This window comes from Cryptomeria japonica, chromosome 5, assembly GCF_030272615.1.
Source record: "Cryptomeria japonica chromosome 5, Sugi_1.0, whole genome shotgun sequence".
Taxonomy (NCBI): domain Eukaryota; kingdom Viridiplantae; phylum Streptophyta; class Pinopsida; order Cupressales; family Cupressaceae; genus Cryptomeria; species Cryptomeria japonica.
Window position 1 is genome coordinate 632,625,683 of NC_081409.1, and position 21,315 is coordinate 632,646,997.

Sequence of the window (21,315 nt, forward strand, 5' to 3'; positions counted from 1 at the left end):
CCCCTGCCATTCCCTACTCTGGGAAAAAAAAATCTGTCCCGAAAACCCATTTCCCCGTCCCCCTATCCCAGAAACTCGGGGTAACATAGCTATATACTATATGTTTTTTTCTTGCATGCACATATATGGAATCTAGATGAATGCCATGCTTCTAGAAGTGCATGTGTTTCCTTAGCATTTCTTACATGTTTGGTTTAACACTAATGTTTTTTGTGAGTTTTATTTGTCATTCATATAACTTGTAAATCCTTGCATGCAAGCCTACTATATTAGTTAGCTATTTTAGAAGGTAGTTACCTTCTTCTTTGCATGTTTGTCTTTTGTCGCATGTCACCTGTTGTAATTTGGGGACCTATTGTGACCTTTTCACACATCGCCCCATTGCTAACGGGGACCCCCTCTTTTCTAGCTTCCTGCATTGTTAGGTTAGGGTTTTGGCTGCTTAGTGGGCAATTTTGCGTTTCCTACGCCCGAGTCTCAGAGTTTTGATCATGCCTAGTGCCGTCTAGGGTTTTTAAAGTTATAGGATCAAGTTGCAAAAGATGATATTTTAATGATCCTAAGTTTTGCTAAGTGTTTGACCATTTGAACGTTAACGTGTTTTTAAACACGCGCATCAGTGATTTTAAAGTGCCAAGGTATTCACAAACCTTTTGGAGTTGTTTTGTCGCTCCTAAGGTATTAGTTAAGTTGATTTCGCACTTTATTCCAATATTTTCCTAACATTTCGCTCATATTTTTGGGAAAATTAGTCTAAGTCCAGTTAAATTTAATGTTTCTAAGTGATCTTGAGTGGTTAAAATGATAAAACCCTAAGGGAAATCCTTATTCCAAGGGTTAAAGGGTCAAAATCCATGCTAGAGGTGTTTTTCCCCTCACATTCCAAACTACCCAACCCATTCCCCCACTCAAAATTCATACTACACATGGGTTTCCCCTGGAATCCATACTGGCCACTAATTTCCCCCACTATTTATCCAGACTGCCATCGAATTTCCCCTGGAAGTGCTAAAATTTGGCTAAGTGTCAGGATTTATCCAGACTGCCATCGATTTTCCACCAGGATTGCGGACTGGAGTGCGGACTAAAATGCGGACAACGTTCAAGATAATTCCATGCCTGAGTCGATTTTCCACCAAGATTTTTGTGACAACTAAGTGAGGATTTTTGCCTGGGTTTTTATCCAGACAGAGATCGATTTTCCCTTGAGACATTTTGTAAGGATTTTTGTCCAGATTTTCATCCAGACAAGGATCGATTTTCCACTGGGAACATTTTGAAGAGTTTTGAGTTCGGATTTTCATCCAGACTGAGGTTAAATTTCCACCAAAGAGGTATTTTTCCAAGTTAAGTGAGTTTTGAGTGTGGATTTTTGTCCAGACATCGAATTTCCCCTGGGGGTGAATTTTTGCAAATTGAGTGCATTTTTGTCTGGATTTTTTGTCCAGACTCCCATCGAATTTCCCCTGGGAGGTTTTTTGTGTGCATTTTGATGAAATTGAGCATGGATTTTTGTCCAAGCATGGGTCAAATTTCCCTTATGGGGCAAATTTTGACACTTAAGTGATTTTTGAAGGGAGTTTTCAATCCCAACCCAAATCGATTTTCCCCTGGAGGCTTATTTTCGATTTAATTTGCAATATTTTAATAAATAAGCCCCATTTTAATTGCTTTTAAATAATTATTAATGATTATTTAAAATTTAAAAGCAAAATTTAATAACTTGCAAATAATCATTTAATGTTTGAACCTTCTAAAAGCAAGTTAGGGTTTCACCAAGCAAGTATTTATACAAGTGTTTTATCCCACATTGCTTGTGTGGTGAAAGTGAGAGGTGAAAGCAAGTATACGAGAGGAGACTTAGCAATATTTTATTATTATTTCTCCAGGTGTCTCCATGAAAGCGATTTTTCTCCAAGTTGGGTGATTTTTTTAGCAAGGCGTTTTTGTGAAGTGTGGGATTGAGGATTTATTTTCCTCCATTTTTTCCAGCGTGCTGATCTATTCCCCTTGGCTGCCATTAAAGACCAGTTTTGGAATTTCGATTTTGCTAAGTTTGGCGATTTTTCCAAATTTAGCATTTTTTGGTAAAAGTTGGCAATTTCATGTTTGGAGACTTGGGCGATTTTTCCTCCACCATTTTTGCTTGCTGTTCAGACCTTCATTGCTGCAGATTACTGCCATTAACAACATTTTTCAGAATTCTGAAAATTTCGATTTTTTGCTAAGGAAGGCAATTTTTTGTGTTTGGGGTATCCAACGCCAACTTGGGCGATTTTTCCAGATTGCTGCCATCCTTCATTACTGCAGGTCTAAGCTGCCATTGGCATCAATTTTCAGATTTTAAGTTCAGTGCTAAACTTGGGAAAATTTTGATTTTGCTTGGGAAGTGATTTGGTGCCATATTTTGATGATTTTCATGCATGCTTGATGGCTGCCATCATTTCCAGCCTGCTGATTCGCTTCAAATCTGAGATTTGTTTCAGATTTTGACCTCCATTAAGGGCTGCCATTAATTTTCAGACTTAAGTTTTTATTGCCCAGCCAATTCCAACTTAAACATTTAGCATTTGGAGGCATTTTATGGAGTTTTCTGTGCATTTTTTAGACCATTTTATCGTTGTTGCAAGTCTGAAACTCCATTGTTAGGCGGTTGTCCTCAGAAATTTTCATTTCCAGCCACCTAACCAGTTTTGGCGAATTTGCTTGGGGCTGTTTCCTTGGCCATTTTTCACCATTTTCAGGGATTTAAACCACTTTGCAAGGTGCTGGTAAGTCTGAAGTATCCAATTTTCAGAATTGTCCTCAGAAAACTAATTTTTACCAGCCATACTTACATTCCAGAAAATGATTGTTTTCATCAATAAAACTGATTTTTATTGATTAAATGCACATTTTTTAAGATTACAACATGTTTTGAAAGTCTGATTTTCAGGTTCTCTTCAGAATTTTGACCTCCATTGTTGACTGCGAAAGGTGTCTTCAGACATTCGTTGTGTGAAAACACAACCTTTCACACCTCTCCTTAGTCATCACTTATCCGGTATACTCCTTTGCATTTTTTGCTTGCATATTTTCTAAGCATAAGGAGGTATAAATAAATTTTATGGAAGGCTTCCATGCCTTAGTGTTGTCACACTTTGAACGTAATTGCTAAAATTTACCAAGTATATGGATTATTTTCCTGACTCCATGCTCTAATTAGCTAAAATCTTTAGAAAGTCAGGAATTTTATTACAAGTATTATTTATTTTATCCTAAGTCTAACTTCGAGCTTCGTACAAGTGCGATGTCAAAGTCAGGATACAAGGAAAGGAAAGAACTATTGAAGACGCTGGAGACTGGATTTTATCCAGAACTTAAGATTTCATCCAGATGGAAGGAGATCACTGATACAAACATGCATTTCCTAGACTTAGACCAGATGCAGTGTCGGATGTTCGGAGTCAGAGATCAAGTTCCTTCCCCAACATATGCGAACATTATGAAGAGTGGCATCTTCCATGCCGCTGGATTTCCACAGTCTATACAGTGCAATGAGTTGATCCTGAAGTGTGCACGATGTTACGATCTGCTCACAAGAAAGATTAAGAGTCCCAAGGGTGTTGTAATCGCATACCTTGCTGAGGATGCCATTGCAGAGGTGTTCGGAATTCCACGCGGAACAGACATGAAGGATGTGACCAAGGAGGATTATGCGAATAGATACACGAAGAAGATGGGTGTATGCAAGAGTTTAATTAACAGAAGAGTGGATGATTGAGCCTAAGTCTCATCATTCCAAGGCTCCCAAGACACTTATGTGCATAGATTTTAAGGAAGAATATAGTGATTTGATATTCCTACTCAACAGAGTGATGGGGATGCCGCAGGGAGCAATATTTCATGGATGGGTGTTCTACTTCATTCAGGATTGTCTTAGAGGAACACTAGTGAATTGGTCCAAGATTATAAGTGACAACCTGAATTTCCAGCTGAGGAATGTAGAGCGGTCCAAGCCATTCGCCATGACTTCTTACCTGGTTTACCTGCTTGCACGATTTGTTTCATACAAAGGATTAATATGCAAAGGTGAAGTCGGGAATGGGCAAGGGCAGTACAAGAGTCATGAATGCTACCCCTAGCTAAGCATGTATAGAATTGAAGACTACAAGAGAGTGAATGATGCATTCACTATGTACATCACACGGATGCTGCAAGGCAGAATCCACAGAAGATTGTCCAAGGAGGCAACAGAGTTGATAGAGAAATATGGATCATGGTACATACAGTTTCCCACTTTCACATACCTCAGGATTCATGGGTTTCAATCTGAACCCTCCAGGCTTCCTAGGTATCCTACTGACAGAATGATATTGTTGGAAGTGGTGAGGCAGCTTCTAGAGTTTGATGTTATCCAGAGAGAAGCACAGAACAGGCATGACGTTCCCTATTTCAGTTGGGAAGACATCAGAGGTGTGCCAATCCGCCATAGCCGCCAGCACTGCAGGTGAGGAGCTTGCATTCTACCGATTCGCTACATATAAGAAGAGAGAAAGATTTGATCCAGACAAGAAGGTCGAAAGGATCAGAGGAGAGAAGTTCACTCATAAGATTGACATAGAAGATTATTGGGCTAACCTGATGAACGAGCAAGCAATGAAGAGAAGAATGTGGTCCAGAATGTCAGTGGATTCATGAGGAAGTGTGGACTTTTCCTCATTCCCGATCAGGTATTAGATAATAGAGATCATACACACCCACATTATGAGAATGAAATGAAGAAGGCAATCCTATTGCCAAATTGGTTAGAGTCAGAAGAGATTGACCAGAATGTATTGATGAGAGAGGTCTTGAATTTCTCCCGCACATGGGTGGATATACAGATGAACAGATTAGTTGACATGGGTGTTCCCTTCACTTATGAAAGGATGAAGCCGAAAGAGTCTACTTCTGAGGATGATCAGAGGACTATCAGTGATGTCAGGATTCATGCAAATGAAGAGAGTCAAGCTCCCAAGAGAAGGAAGAACACGCCTGGAGAAGTCAAGGCCAAAGGGAAGAAGATTGAGGAAGTGAAGAAGAAACAGAAGACTATCATTCCTCCACTTATCATTCCTTCACCCCCTCCTAGTGTCTCATCAATCGAAGTGATTGAAGTAACATAACAAAATATGGAGACTCAGCAGTGTTCCAACACAGTGATACTACAAGAGAATGCTTAGAAATTTCATGCCACAGCGACATCTGCACCTCCTGAGGAGAATGATGATCAATCGGGATCCCCTACTGTCTTTTTGGAAGTTAGTTTGAGAAATGAGGTATATGATTGGACCGGGAATAATCCTAATGATAATGATGATGTTATCTCGGCATTGAAAGGACTTGATCGAGAAGTATGTCTCGATGATGGTATGGAGATGGCCGCTGTTCCTGAATGGTTGATGAGAAGTATGGAGAAAAGTAAACAGATGATAGAGGTACAACCTATTCATGATAATGATGACTACCTAGCTAGGAGTGCTAAGGAGAAGGAGCCTAAGAGAGCGGAGATTTTATCGCACATAGCTAGAGATGAGACAGGAATGCGGGTTGCACAGATTGTTGTTCCTAGAGCAGGCATGACAGCCGACACTGCTATTCCTATGGATTTCTAGATCACTTCAGTTGCCCTTGGACGTACATCCAGTAAACAGGAATTTCATGAGATTGGTGAGAACCTCCAAGCAATCAATGCGAGGTTAGGCAGAGCGGTTGAAGAAAATGAAAGGTACAGAGAAGAGAATATCAAACTCAGAGAGTATATTGCAGGGACAAGGCGTGAGAATCCCACCCTTATTTCCCCTATTGCAGTTGACCATGGAATACATTCACACTGCGAGGTAGCGAGAGGTACACACTTGGAGGTGGAAAAGTGGATTGAGAGCACAAGAAAGCAGGCAGATGATTTCCTTACTCAGTTTGTCCATGCATATGATAGGACAACAGTGCTCGTATTCAGAATCCAATATTTGGAGGGAGTTTGGGAAGAATTTCGGCCTATCCAAGACAAGACTATTCTACGACTCCTGGCATTGAAGAAGGTTCCTAATTCCACCTTAGTCAGCGAGAACATTGTGCACAATGGAGACATATATGATTTCCATGGCTAGTATTGTGCATTAGCCTTGAAGAAATCAGCTTATGAGAACGCCCAATCGAGTTGTATGGAGATGGAAGGATTAATTCAGGACATTCAGATGAAAAACCTTGCCTCGATTGAGGAATTATTGGGTGTTGGTGTTAGTGATGCTAGTGGTTTACACTTAGCCGAATTAAGAGACAAGATGAAATTTATGTATTTTTTCCAGTTGAACTCTTTGAAGAAGAGTTAGATTGATGACTTGGTCTCTTTGTTGATTCATGTTCATAATTCGTAGAAGCTCATGCCAGAATGGGATAACACTTTGACTGCTTGCTCGGATTCACTGGACGTGATTGATTTATAGCAGGATACCTTGCCTAGCATTTCCATGGAGGAGTTAGATTCAGTATTGGCCAGATTCTTGGAGTATGCTAGGAGAGAGAGAGAAATGCAGGGAAGAATCTTCTAGAAGATTCCCTATTAGATGACTAGGTATCTTTTCATTGGGCCATATGTTGGTGGCACCATTTTTGATGTAACCCTAATTAGAGCAATTCTAGGGTTTTGTTGGCATGATCTCAATCGTTGATCTTAGATCAATCTGGGCCATCCATTTTGTAAGAGACTCTATATATGCCTCCTTGTCTCTCATTTGTAAGGGAGAGTTTTTGTAGAATTGTTGGTATATGCTGCAGCTATTTGAATCATAATCATTGTTCAATTGTTGGTGATTTTGCTCTTCAAGTGTTGTATTTGCATTCATGGTTCTCAATTCCTCCAAGTTAGATTAGAATTTATTTTCATGTATGTTAGATTGAGTGAAAGATTTGTTGAATTAATTTGTGTGGAATCCTTAATCCATACCACTAGCCTCTTGCCGCTGGTAAGTGCACCTTGTGTGGTCAACTGGAATTTAAGTAAGCATAACTTCAACTATTACACGTCCGTTGACAAGCATCAACTTGGATGGTGTCTACGTTTGATGGTGATAGCCTGAAAATCTTTAAGTATACCTTAGACGATTGCACTAAGCTTGTGTCAATATCTGATTGTGAGACCTTGCCTGGTTTGATTCCACTAGATCCATTCATCATTTCCTACATTCCTAGGATTAGAATAGACTTTCTGAACCCTATTCCTTTTGTCCTTTTTTTTAGTAAGAAGTAAATCCAAAGCCACATTGATAAATCTTAAGTTGTCAGCACACCTATTCCGCATCATTCATGATAATCCAAACATTTGCGTAAGTCCCCAAGTGAAACACAACAATTCACATCAACCACTGAACTTACCCACTCGTCAAGACCTGACATGTAGAAACCTTGGAATCACATTAGTTGATCTCACTCTTAGCATCTGAGGTGATTTTGTTCAAGAGAGGGTAAATTACCTTGGTACTTTATTCTGAAATGTTTTGTGCATAAAAAACACATCAACAGGACCTTTTCCCTCTTTTTGATACTAAGATTTTTTAATTTCATCAAAAAAAAAGATCATAACTAAGAAAATACTCACCATATTATTAGCCAAGTTAGTGGCTGCAAATCTGCAGTATCGACTCTTGCTGAGTCACTAGTATGACAGCAGGACTCGTGAATCCCATCAGTCAGATTTCACAAGTCTGACCAAATTAAGGAAACAAAAATGCAATGGAAAAACAGCCTTCAAACACAGAAAAATGCAATAACATAAGTGACTTTTTCCAGCTCATTTCACTGACCCATCCTGATTTCCCAATCTTACTGTCACTCAAAACCTGATTTTGCCTGATAGTTCTTATGAAAGGATTGAATGCAGTTTGATTTAAGCATTAGGAAGAAGGTTCTTGCTCTTCTCATTATTTCACAAATTTCAAGTTTCTCCCTTCCCTCTCCTTGCTGCCTCTTCTCCTTCATACATCCTCCTCTTTCTGTTACTAGAACCTAAAATCCAGTGCTTTTTTTTCTCTCAAACTAGGTTTTTCTCTTCTTTAATTATTTTTTTTCTATTTTATAAGATTTGATTTCCTATCCCTTGCATTGCTCTTTCTCTCTACAATGTACATTTTTATTCAAAATGTTGGTGCCACCGGGAAAATACAGTCAATGGAAGCATAATATTCTAAGTTGCCGGGTTCATCTATTTTGGCCTCCTGACATGGACTAGGTCCGCGTGGGTCTGGGTCCGCGCTGGGTTCGCCCTAAATCCGGCCAAGGTTCACCCCACAGGGCCCTGGGGTGAACCCTGGCCGGATTCAGGGCGAACCTAGCGCGGACCCAAGGCGAACCTAGCGCAAACCTGGGCAAACCCAGGCATGGGGCTGGGTCAAGTCACCATAAAGTGACTTTAAACATTAAAAAGTTTTTTTTTTCCTTTTTTGACCAAAAAACCCTAATCCGCCACTTGCTAAATACATTTGAGACCCAAAACAACTTCATTTGCTCATTTATTATTTAGATTTGTAATTTTGTATATTTCTTTAAATTTTTGCATATAATATGTGTATATGTATATCTTTGTGTGTGTGTGTGTGTGCATGTGTGTGTACGAACCCAGCCCACGAACCCAAAAGGCAAAAACAAAATTCTCAAACCCACAAACTGGGTTCACGTCATCAAACCTGCTCCCGAACCCAAACCGGTAACTTAGATAATATTCCAATTAGAAAGCAAGGGCATGCCTTTTACAACTATTGTAATAGAGGCAAGTGAAGAAAACATAGTGCAAGTAATCACTAACAATGCACCAAATTATGTTCTTCTACATAAGTTATTAAAGGTGAAGCACGCTAATAACTTTTGGACAGTTAACTTGGCCAATTTCATTGATTAGATGCAAGACAATATTTCCAAAATAGAATGCATTGAACCAAATGTGGAACATGGGCATAATGTTTGCAAATACATCTACAATCATTATTGGCTCCTCTTTTGATGAGAGATTTTACACAGAAAAAGGGATTGCCCGACCTAGTTTAACCTAATTTATAGCCTCATTTACCATCTTGCAGTACACGTTACAAGAAAAAGCTTATTTGAATTGAATGTTTGTTAATGAGCAAGGAACCAATGTTCCTACTCAAAGACCATTGTCAAGGTTAATATTGTAAAGTTGATACTAAATTCTGCACATTATTAGGTTTTGGTGAAAGAAATTATAGATGTACATCTTTTTAAGTTTTTGCCTTCCTTTTATTATTAAGGCTCTCAAAGGCATTGGTTACTCTCATTGTAGTCAATGAAGAAAATCACAAAACGAGATATATCTAGGAGAGCATGGGCAAGGCCAAGTAGCAAACTAAAGATTACCATAGCAAAATGGAGTGGAGTCCATATATCTACCAATTTGGAATATCATTGATTTATAGCGAAAAAAAATATCTTCATAGACCACTACATGGTTGTGTGTGCTTTTTGAACCCAACCTACCAATTCCTTGAGAGATTCAAGGTTTGCAAGGAGGTTTTGAACTACCTCTACATTAGCAACATTAGTTTTTAAAATACATTTTAAGTGGATTTTTCAAAAAAATTGGAGAATATTGTGTAGCATTTTTGACATCTAGAAAGTTTACATAGTTTTCTCCAAAAATCTTGGAAAATCTACCTCTATTTTTCTGGATACCATGAAGCTAAATGCATAGCATAGAGCAAAGATTATGAACGAGACATTTGCAAGGTGATTAGGAAAGGCCTTGAACCAGTATAAATTGTTAAAAAATTTAAATATTGCACTTCTTAGAGTTCAACTTTTAAGATTTCTTGTTATTGAATATTTAATATTGTTATTTTTTAATTTAACACAAACAAATTATTTTTTGGCATTTTAAATGAAGGGTGGGAAAATTTTGTCACTTAGGTGCCAAACCTTCATTGGATTATTATTTGCATCTTAAAGGTATGAACACAATCGAAGCTTGTTTGAGCACATTCACTCCAAAAGACACAACTAGTAGTCACTGTAGAGGTTAAATGAATTTATATTTACCTAGTGGAAATAATGTTTCCACAATCCATCAAGATATATTTGAGTGCACTTGGATTCAACTATGTATGTTTTTCATATCAACATTTCAAATCACACTTTGTAATCCATCATTATATTTATCATTTGTCTCATGAAACCTATGCCTCCACTAAGAAGATTAGAGGGGTTGCTAAAGATTTACTCCCCCATCAATCTAAAGGAGTATGATCAACAATCAAAGTTGATCACCAAGGATGACAACCCCGTATTTACAAAGGAAGACTATTCATGAGTTGAACATACCAATTGTGATATGGAGCTTGTAGCACCAAGGATAGGGGAAGGTATAAGGTAGGGGAGAAGCAACCCTTACAACTAGAGATGAATATAGAGTGAAGAATGATACTATCATTATCTCTAGTGTTGGTAGACTGGAACCCATACCATTAGCCATAAAAATAGAGCCTACTGCTATCTATAATGACAATACTCCGTGGTTTACTCAGAGTGTCATACAAGGCATCTTAGACTGATTGGTGTTGAAACAAGCCAGGAAGGCTTCTCTCAACCTTAGATTAACCTTTTTATTTTAATGATTTTGTGTTGATTCAATGACCATTGATATAAAACCAAATCATTTTTCTTCAACTTTGAATAGTAAAATTTACATTACTTACTTCTTGGTGTATATTTCTGGATGATACACATAACTGATTATTTGTTTTGTCTATTTTATGTTGATTTGACCTGGAACGCATATTAACTTAAAAACATTTTTCCCCTAAAATTGCTACTTTTTTCTTTCAAAATTGCCAAGTTTTGGTCCTGCTTTATTCTTGAGACCAAGTCCACATCCAAGTCAAAAATGAGCTTGCCACATATTCACCAAATCAAAGTCTCGTCACTATGCTAAGACCACTGCCACCAAAAACCTAAATCTAAACAGTTGCAAAAACTGCCAATCAACCCATGAAGTAACGAGAAACATCTTTTAAAATACTGTTACATGTTGCTTCCTTATAAACCACAGCTATTCCACACCAGAAGTCCATTGTGGATCTAGAACAACTCAACAAGCCATAAGTAAATAGAGTCTTAGATTTCACCAATGACATAAAGACATTATACTTAAGCACATACAAGGTATTAAGTATACATTAAGCATCTCCCCCAATAACTGGATCATTCTATTCAATTCTACAATCATTTAATATAATTTCAGCTTTGCCCTACACTTCAAAATCTTATTGTTTCATGTATCTATATGATTATGAACCAATATGGCCCATGCCAAAGAGATTTCCCTACTTATATTTCTATAACTCCTGTTCTCCTATCTCTTCCTGAGAATCTAGCAACATTCCAACCAAGAGTATTTTGGATATCCCACAATCAGCTTATATTCAGTCTTCAAGAAACTACAAGAAATCCAACTTCTAAAGAGACTCCAATCTGATATGGAGGAAAGGCATCTTTCTGGACATTTAGTAAATAGACGAGAGGTTCAATTAGGAGGCTTAGTTGTTCTGTGGATCCTGGCATCATCAGACCACAATCTGATTGAAGGTAAGAAAATCTAGTTATTTTATATCAAAATTCTCATTTTCAATGATAAATGTCTATGCTCCTCAATCATAGGGTGAGAAGTCTCAACGTTAGCAAAAATTCTCCAATTTCCGACACAGAAATTTGGCAGGGAAGTGAAATTTACAAGGTGGATTTTATTCTATTTTCAAAATCATGAGAGAAAAAGCAGTTAGAATCTGCTCTCTTCTGCAAATCAGCACATCAACAACTTTTTGTTTAATCTTTCCGTGCGGGAATTAGATCCAAATGAAGGTGCTACATAGAATAAGATGGTCACATAAGAAAAATGATGTCTGATAGGCTCAATGTATGCCTATCCATCCCTCCTAGGTGGATGTAAGTCACATAACAATTGTAAAGTTTTAAAGGAAACTAGTTCAGACAATTCACCAATATTTTCCAAACAGATATCTAGACTCAACTGCATTATGCATACCAAATAGCACAATTGATTCCAGATATATGGTTCAAAAATGAGAACCTGCAGAAAATTAATTTTGATAAAATATATACTTTAAAGGAAAAGAAAGTGGTCTTTTATTACAAACCGTGGTCCTTAACAAAGAATTTAAAGAATAAAGGAAGAATGAGGCTGCCAAAGCATAATACGAGAGCTAGGAAGACACCAAAATTACATAGAAGAGTTAACAGTCAAGCAAGATTAGAACAGTCACTAGGGACCAATTAGTGCATATTTGTAAAAAGGAACATCAATACTGGAGTATAGATATAGCTGATTGGGAAAGATTACAAAGACAGCAGAAATAAAGTGTTCAAACAGCGCAAAGCAAGTAGTAACTAGGCTATGGGACCCCTAGAAACACCAGCATCCATATTTTGACCCTATCCATCTCTTAATATTGCTCTTCAATCAGAATTACAGGCCTACGGGAAGGTCTAAAGAGGCATTGGGTGCATTATCCTTGCTGCATCTGGTGGACCATAACAGGGGTGCAAGAGGCCATTGCTTATGGAAATAATCTAAAGTTCTAAACAACTTAATTGAACAATATGTAACTTTTGAAGGATGCAGCTCACAAAGGCAGATCCTTCAAGTTTGAATCTATGTGGTTTTTCAATCTGTTCTCTGTTGCCAGAGGAAAATATGAGAAAACAGTTTTTTCCAACCTAATATAAAGAATATAAGACACAAAAAACATCCCAGGGGCTATTGTAGGTCAAATCCAGATTAAAGGTTTGAAATGAAGAAATCTTTGGTAATATTTTCTATAGGGAAGAAGTTCTTGAAGCAAAGATGATCGGATGTTAGACATAGATATCAAGCCGCTTGTTGCATCGCATGTTGGAATGACCGGTCATCCCTCTGCCTCTGATCAAACATCAACTATGTGCATCTTGTTGCAGGCTGAATGCAGAGGTCTCTTCTATCGAGTGCTTTATAATGCAATCTATTGTGTAATACTAGTGCCGTGTAGAAGGGAGGTCCAGTTCTGGCAATCCCTATCAAGTATTCTAAAATAATTTGCACCTTCTTGCTATACACCCCCAGGCGACATCAAGAAATTGACTCCAGGCTGGATGGCTATTGGAAGGGAGAAGCAGAGGTCTCAACTTGAAACTTGAGGCATGCACTTGAGGCATGCACTCTAACAGCACACTGTTTTTAATCAACAGATGGCTATTGGAAGGGAAAAGTAAAGGTACCGACTTGAAAGTTGAGGCATGCACTCTAACAGCACACTGTTTTTACTCAACAATTTCTGGCAAAACTCTTAAATCAACTGATTGACAATTTTCTTGCAAATCTCAAATTTTCAGGTCTAGCCAAAGTGCATCACGCTGGGTTGTAATGTGCTCGTCATCATTAGTAGAAGGTGTGGGGTTTCATCTTCACAGAGACTAACAGTTTTTGAAAGCCCGTGCATGCCGATGAGTTTTTTAAAACAGCAAATTATTGTACCATGCTTATCTGTCAAGGTAGTTTTCCCATGAACCCTTTTTTCCTATATATTATTTAATATCTTTGACATTGTGCCGTGGGTTTGTTTTGTGTCCTCTGTTATTTTTCTAGAAATGAATATGTTGAGGCATTTTGGTTTAAGTTTAACTGCAATAATCATTTTATATGAATTATCACTATAGATTCCAATTGTAGCGTGCATTTTTATAAAGCTTAGTCAGATTCATAATTGTTCATACTGTTTTAGCAGGGAGAAGAATGGATGAAACCTCATCAGACCATTTAAACAAGATATGCACAAGGATCTTATTTTGAGCAGGCCTGATGCTTTCACCCGATCAGGCATCTGCTAATTGTTTCTCAGCAACATTAAGATCATCATCAGGAGGTGTATTTTAAATCTTAATATTTTTCTGTATGTTCTCTTTTGTTTGAACTGTTTGGTATTTGTCAAACAGCTATCTACATCATTATACTCGTTCAGAATATGTATGAAGCTATTGTACTGCAGTGGGAATAGATTATGTTTACTTGAATCATCTCCTTATGGTTATTTCCTTTCAGGTTTTAAGGATTACACGACAAAGATAGATCTAAGGTAGGTATAACACAAAAATAAGGACCATTTATCAGTTAAATCAGACAATGTAGATGTAGTGGAGGTCAACTTTCTTTTCCATTTTAAATCATTTCAAATTTTCACAACTCGTAGCACAAAAATGCTTTAGTATACAATTGTTTTTTCCTGACATAGCAAGTATTATCTGTCGCAGAATGTTCATTTGCCATCTATTTCTCACAGAGTCTCAGGTTTGTGATGTAAATCATCTATGTTCATGTTCAAGTTAGATCAATAGCTTTTGTTATGTCTTATTGATCACAAGCTTGGTTTCTTGACATTTTTCAAATATCCTGTTATTAGTGTCTTCACAGTGTTTAGCACTTTGTAAGTCTGCAGATGCTGGAGGCTGGTTTTCTGAACAGAAACCAGTAGTGTGCTGCAATTCCTGGCTTCTTTTTCATTTCATGGCATGTAAACATTCTTCAAAATTTATTAATGACTTTTGTTATAAGCAATTTTGTCTGGTTTTGGACTGAAAACACGAGGACCAATATCAGGCGCAATATTTATGTGGCTTATGTTCCAATATCTTTCAGTACCTTGTCCTGTAGTTATGTTCTTTCTAGCAGGTTGGTAAGGTGGACACCAATTTTGTGTAACCGGGGTTTGATCTGGTATTTGAACTGCCAGAATATTTGAATTGCCTTTTGACTTGAATATTTAAACAGACAAACATGTGGGAACTTTAAAGTCCAATGATAGCATGTAAGGTGTCACTGTCACCACTACCCAAATACAAAGAACATTCAACAATTCATTGCTAAATCCACACTGGTTCAAAATGGGATAAGACGTGATCTATTTTCTAACTTTATTGTCAATCCTTTCACAGGAATATGCCATATCATATTTGAGTTACTATCATTTAATGATGTCTTTCCCTGTACTTCTAATCATTTTCTGCTCACTACTCCATTGATGGACGAATAAGTGAATTGGTTTTATGAATGGAATGAAGCTTCCTTCATCTTAGAAAACATCAAAGATGCAATTTTGATTGAGTTGCTGTCATATGAATCTTCCTGTCCCTATACTTATCATTTTCCACATGCTGCTCTATGAGTAGACTAAAGACCAAATTATTGTTTATGCACTGAAACTTTCTTTGCGTTAGAAAACATACAAAGAAATAAATCTTTGATGCAGAACACGTCTGATTTATTGGGGAAAATAGGAGCCATAAAGGATGGGCCAGTGAAATCAAAAATAATCTAAAGAACAAATGAGTGTCACAGTGTGCGAGAAAGCCACAAAGCCAAAGATGACAATACATAAAACACCTTGCAGATGAAAGGACATTCATACAAACCAATTAACTAAATTAATAACTAGCAAAACTTTGCATGGAATCAGCTTAAAATAACAATTTCTTAGCCCAATTTAAAGTTGCAAAAGATGAGGGAGATTGGTACATGTTCATGCCTTACCTCACAAGAGTTGCAAAGAACTCTAGAAACTGTATCAGTCTTTAAAAATAGACTGTAGGGCACAGACCAACAAGGGAATGTGATATAATCGAAAAACCTCTACAATAAGCAGCCAACAAGCCAAAGCAACACCATAGTGTTGAAAAAGGCAAATCCCTACTCTTAGAGGAAAAAAATGAAAATGCATGGCAGAACTGTTTGCTGCAATATCTGGCTGCCACTAGGTTGATTGTAGGGTTAAAGACTTCAGTAAACAAATAACAATCACAAAACCAAGTACCAAAGAAACATTTTAGTCTTTAGAGAAAGAAACAAAAAAAATGCTATTGATTCAATGCATGATTCTAATAAGTCAACAAACTCAAACTAGGCATGTTTATACAACGGAAGGACTGTAGGAGCAACTACTTTCCAAAAGATCTCAGAAGAATGAAACCACAACAGAAAGGATGAAACTGGACAGGTACAAACATACACAAAATAGAGGAGGAAAGAAGTTGCTCCTTCTTTTGACCTCCCTGATGCTTGGATTATCGTCTCTATAAAAATATTATGATACAGTTCACTGTAGCATCATTAATTTGTTAACAAGAGATCCTTCTAGGTTAATAATGTTCTGTGGCACAATTCTTGCAGGCATAATTGTATGACATGCTGAAACAACATCTTTAATCATCCACAGTTGAATGACCAAGGAAGTGGTAAAGAAACACTGAAAGGAGATGCATTTTCTTGAAGAGACCCAAGCACAACTGCCTCTATATGCCTAATGAATCCTCCAGTGTTAACTAAGAAGACATTTCAATGGGAAATGCCAATTCCATTTTATTTCCCACAGTTTAAAAGAATTGATAATTTTGATCTAAAATCTCTAATTCAAGAAAGTGGATGTAAGAATTACTAATTATGAGAATTAATAAGTGTTGGGTACATATCATTATATAAACTCTTATTTGTACATCAGGATAGCTACGATGCAGATACCTCTTTGCTGGTCATTAGCATGACTGTGTGAATGATGACCTTCAACAAACGCTACCATCCTAATATAAGGTTCCAGTCAATGTCTATTTGTCTCCCAATCCACTCCTTATTTCACACATCCTGAAGATTTATGAACGGGGTCTCCAGTCAAGACTTTAAGAAATGGATGGTGGGGAAAGCTGTAAATCATTGATTTGAAAAAAAAGGTTCATACGGGTTCACTCACTGGAGCTTCCTTTTATGTTCCAATTGGGTTGGTTGAAACCCTACTAGCCACCCACAACTTAATTGGCGGGGGGCCAACCCTCCCATAGAATAGTAGGGGCTAATTAATCAGCTTGGTAGCCCTTTAGAATAGTAGGGGCCATAGAATTATAGGGGCCCTCCCACCCAAAGTACCCACCCCCAAGAAGATATAGTTGCGCCCCCCCCTACTATTTGAAAGGGCTAGCGAGCTGATTCCTTTAGAAGAGTAGGGGACTGGCTCGGGGGAACTAAAGATTCCTATGCAGGGGCACCCGAAGCTTCATGAGAATAATGGCAGTGTTCATAGGCAATATAACCCCCCACCCATAACTAGAATTCCCGGGTATGCATGCCCCTCGCGAAGGATAGGCTAGTTACGGAGTCTTAAGGTCGGTGGGAGTGGTAGCAGCGTGACCTACTAAATGACTCAAAGCAGTGGTTTAGTAGGCGGGGGAGGTGGAGTTGGTAGCTGCCCAACCAGATAGATTCATCCTTCCTCTGCTATAAAGAGAAGAGATAGTCTGCTATAGCTGAGCTCGAGGCGGGAGAGGAAATCTGTTCTTTCGAGTCAACCAATCAATCTTGGAGTCTTCCATCTCGTGATGAACTCAAGTCATCATTATCAACAATTGATAAATGATGCCCCATTTACCCCCCTAAAATATGTTGTAGGGCATAATTTTCGGGTTGGGGGGGGCCACACACGCCCCTACTATTCTAAGGGCCCCCCACCCTACAATTAATCTACCTCCACTATAATCTCCCTCCCACCCAGAACGAACTGGGAACCCTATGATTCGGGTGGGTGGCCCCTACAATTCTATGTGGTAAAGTTTCGGACTGGCAGGGTCTTCCTCATGCTAGGGGAAGATCAGTATTGGTTTGTTTGGCAAGATCAGTAATCAAAGAGAAGGGAAGGGAAGGTTGTTGGGCAAGATCAGTCATCATTCAGTTTGAACGTAAGGGCATTATTCAGTTTGAATGAATTATGACTTTTCCATTCAAATGGGTTCATCCCAGACATGGTTTTTTTCATTTCCATTTAGCTTGGAAAAAGGTGGAATTGACCTCCATTTAGCTTTGGATAGATAGGATCAAATAGTTCATATGAGCCTACTGAAACACTTGCTAGAAATATGTTTTACTAACAGTCTGTGGCAATCTCCTATTGCTATGGGACGGTAGGGTGGCAATTCATAATTCAACATGCATTGTATGCAGGCCTTGGGTCTGTGATGAAAGCAACAGAGGAATCAACATTATACCCATTCTCACTGAGCTTCTGAGTTCTGGTGTACCCATAATGGTTTACAGGTAAACATTCTCATTAACCAAATGAACAAAGAGTGATTGTTATTGTCAATGCTCATTTGGGAAAAACTGTGTTAAAAGTTAAAACATTAAATGATATCTGCCGGAAATCAGAATTCAATTGTGCCATCCATTTTGCCATCTTCCCTGTCTTGTAATACACCAATGCATCATTGGCAGGACTTGAACTGCTTGCAAGTCCTTGTTTTGAATTTTAAATTCATTTCATTTACTACTTTTTTCTTGATATTTCTTCTCTTTACTTTGTTATTGATTATTATTTTCATCTTCAATTTTTATAATATTTATTTATTTATATACTTTGTTATTTTTGTATAGGGAAATGTAAGGTCCTCATTTACTGATAAATTGTCGGACCAGCAATAATTTATGACAGCTGTAATAGACATCTTGATTGCATTTCAGTGCGGTCGATTCACTGGCAATCAAGGCCAGCGACATTATTATTTGCTATACAGCAGGTGAAACTCGTTCACTCCTGATAGCGGGAGAACACTCTTCTGTCATTTTCCTTGGTCCCCAGCAATTGATCATTGCTGCCAAACCCACAGCCTCTACGCAAAAATTATTCTTTCAGGAATGGTATTGGAGAAATGGCTTTAAAAAAGGTTTATTTATATTTAAGCTAACATAAAGCAGAGCTGAAAGAAGATAATTGTTGTCTTCGCGAAACATATTCAGTCTGTGAAGTGATTTTTTAGTCATGCCCTAATTATGGTCCAACCAATTCAGGGGATACTGATCTTTATTTATCATGTAAACAAGTATTTTCCTTTCAAAAGAAAAGCCTGCCTGAAATGTCCTGAAACGTTAGCACTGCAGTGAACTCTCGTGGTTTTCCATGTTAACTTCAGGTGAACTCTCATGGTTTTCCATGTTAATTACTTCAATCAGATTCGAACGACTACTGAACAGTAGACATGGTATAAAATGCAAAATGCACAATCAAAAACTTCAAAAAATTCAAAGCAATTACTTGCCACTACGTGCCGCTTTGTTTATTATCAATAATCAAACTATTTTAATTTACCGCTCGACAGCTGCGAATTTCCAGCAGTAAACATGACCAGAAATTCAACAAAATTGTCAAAGATACATATGTTTTTTTATATGGATTTGGGAGTAAATAAGTACCTGTAACTAAAACCTCACTGAAATGCCAAGCAAAAGAGTATACACTGACCGCACCTGCTTGTAATAAGTACTGAAGGAATAGAAACAAAATGCATTAAACTACATCACTGACTATATGGTAAGGGCATATGAAGAGTTCTGGGCTGTGCAAGGGTTGAGATTTTTGACTGGTTTGATGGGTTAGGTGAGTGTTGTCATTTCGGGATCTCTTAAAAAACATTTAAATGCTAAATTTGATCTTAAATATTTTGTAAGGGTGAAAAGTTTGTACTTGCTGTATTTTTATTAATTTTTTTCTAATTGAATTATATTTCATTGTTTTGTTTGTTAAAAAAAAACTTGTATTTTGGGTACCTATGCGAGTTAGGGCGAGACTAATCCTTTCATAGGTGAGATCTTCCATCCACGAGCCGTCTCACCTCTTTAAACTGAGAGTAGAGTCGAATCTAAGACCAATGAGGGTGTTTTTTAAAAATTTAATAATTAATTTATTTTTTAAATGTGTTTTCAATGATCAATTTTGATTTGTCGAAAATGAATGTCGTATGTTTATATTTTTTATAAAGAATATGAACCTACAAGTATTTCTAGAAAGTTCAAAAACCTAAGAACCAACTATCTTTTCATCGAAATCAGACACTTTTGTCTCAAGAGATCAAAAAAAGTCATGCCCTCCTTGATCATATGGATGGGATTAAAAAGAATATTATCTATGTAATTGCACCCTTAAATAATACTCTACCTAGTGTTTGTAGGCATCAAGGAAAAAAATTGTGTATTACTTTATTAGCTAGGTTGTTGCTTTAACTCAAGGTTTTTTATTTTGTAGTCATTTTAATTATTTGTAGGTTGCAAGGTATTGTGATAGGTATCATAGGGTACCTTATACTCATAAATAAAATTCCAATATTTATCAATAAATATATCAATAGGAATCTATTCCCCGACCAAAGGTAATTCCTAATAGTGATCGATTAGCAATTTAAAACCATACCACCATCACAAATCTACAACCATCGCTATTTGTTACAATTGCTCTATAGTACGATCCCTACTCTGGCATTTTCACCACTATACCACAAGTAGTGGTTCTCCTCAACAATGATGAAAAATATTGTTAGCACCACCCTATTTGATCTTGGTAACATCAAAACCACCCATAAACCAATAAGCAATTTATCATCAATAGAATAATTATTTTAATCTTTATAAGTGTAATTTTTTGGCACCAAAAGGGGGGGGGGATAACAACAAATTATTATGCAATGGTGGTTGCAAGCCAACTAATAGTCGTTTCAAGATCAAATAATATATTTTGGTTGACAAATTTTTATAGCTTCATAGATTGTAACCTTGTGCAATTTACACCACTTCTTGTGCTCATGCCTTCATGTGACTCACTTTTGCTCTCATCAAAGCCTATTTTTGGTCATTTACCTCAAAATATGTCATATGTTTCATATGGTTGTTCAAACTTTTATCTTGGGTTATGTGCACACTATCTCCAACCTATTCACCTAGTTTTCGATGGACAATGGCACCTAGGGCATCATTGTCCTGGACAATGGTGCCTAGAGTGCATCTCTCCTCCCAAACTAGGCCCAAATTTGAATGGGTCAATGCATGTTTCCAACCCATTGGTTTTGGATCATGATGTCTCAATTTGATCATTGGGGGTCAGCCTAATCGGTTAATTTCCTTTGTAATCACCAATTAGGATAGTAAGACCACTAATTTTACCTTAGGGGCCACTACATTAAAAGAGGGTTGAATCCAATAGATCTAGCCACTATCCAAATAGGAAAATGGTTGAAATTCTGATTAGATTCACTAGTTTTGTTTGCCACCCTCCTTTAGTTGAAAGTTTAGATATAAGTTGTGAAATTAGCGTAAAACAATGGGTAATTGAAATAAATTGATGAAAACATAATGCTACAAATATCCAACAAAGTCACCAACTAGAATTTGGGCAAAAGAAGAGATTCAGAACCTGTTCCCAAAAGTTTGAGCTGATT

The 21,315-nt window shown here is 37.4% G+C and overlaps 1 protein-coding gene across 3 annotated transcripts in view; it reads right to left on the minus strand.

The window, feature by feature from the left end:
* The window catches only part of LOC131028060 (prefoldin subunit 2), a 28,418-nt gene extending 8,897 nt beyond the window's left edge, over positions 1-19,521 (minus strand). For 2 of the 3 annotated variants that reach the window (XM_057958254.2, XM_057958253.2), the window contains exon 1: positions 19,301-19,521. The gene's annotated coding sequence lies outside the window, so the exon portion shown is untranslated. The remainder of the gene's footprint in view (positions 1-19,300) is intronic. The other variant, XM_057958252.2, reaches the window with a different exon arrangement.
* Positions 19,522-21,315: the final 1,794 nt, after the last annotated feature.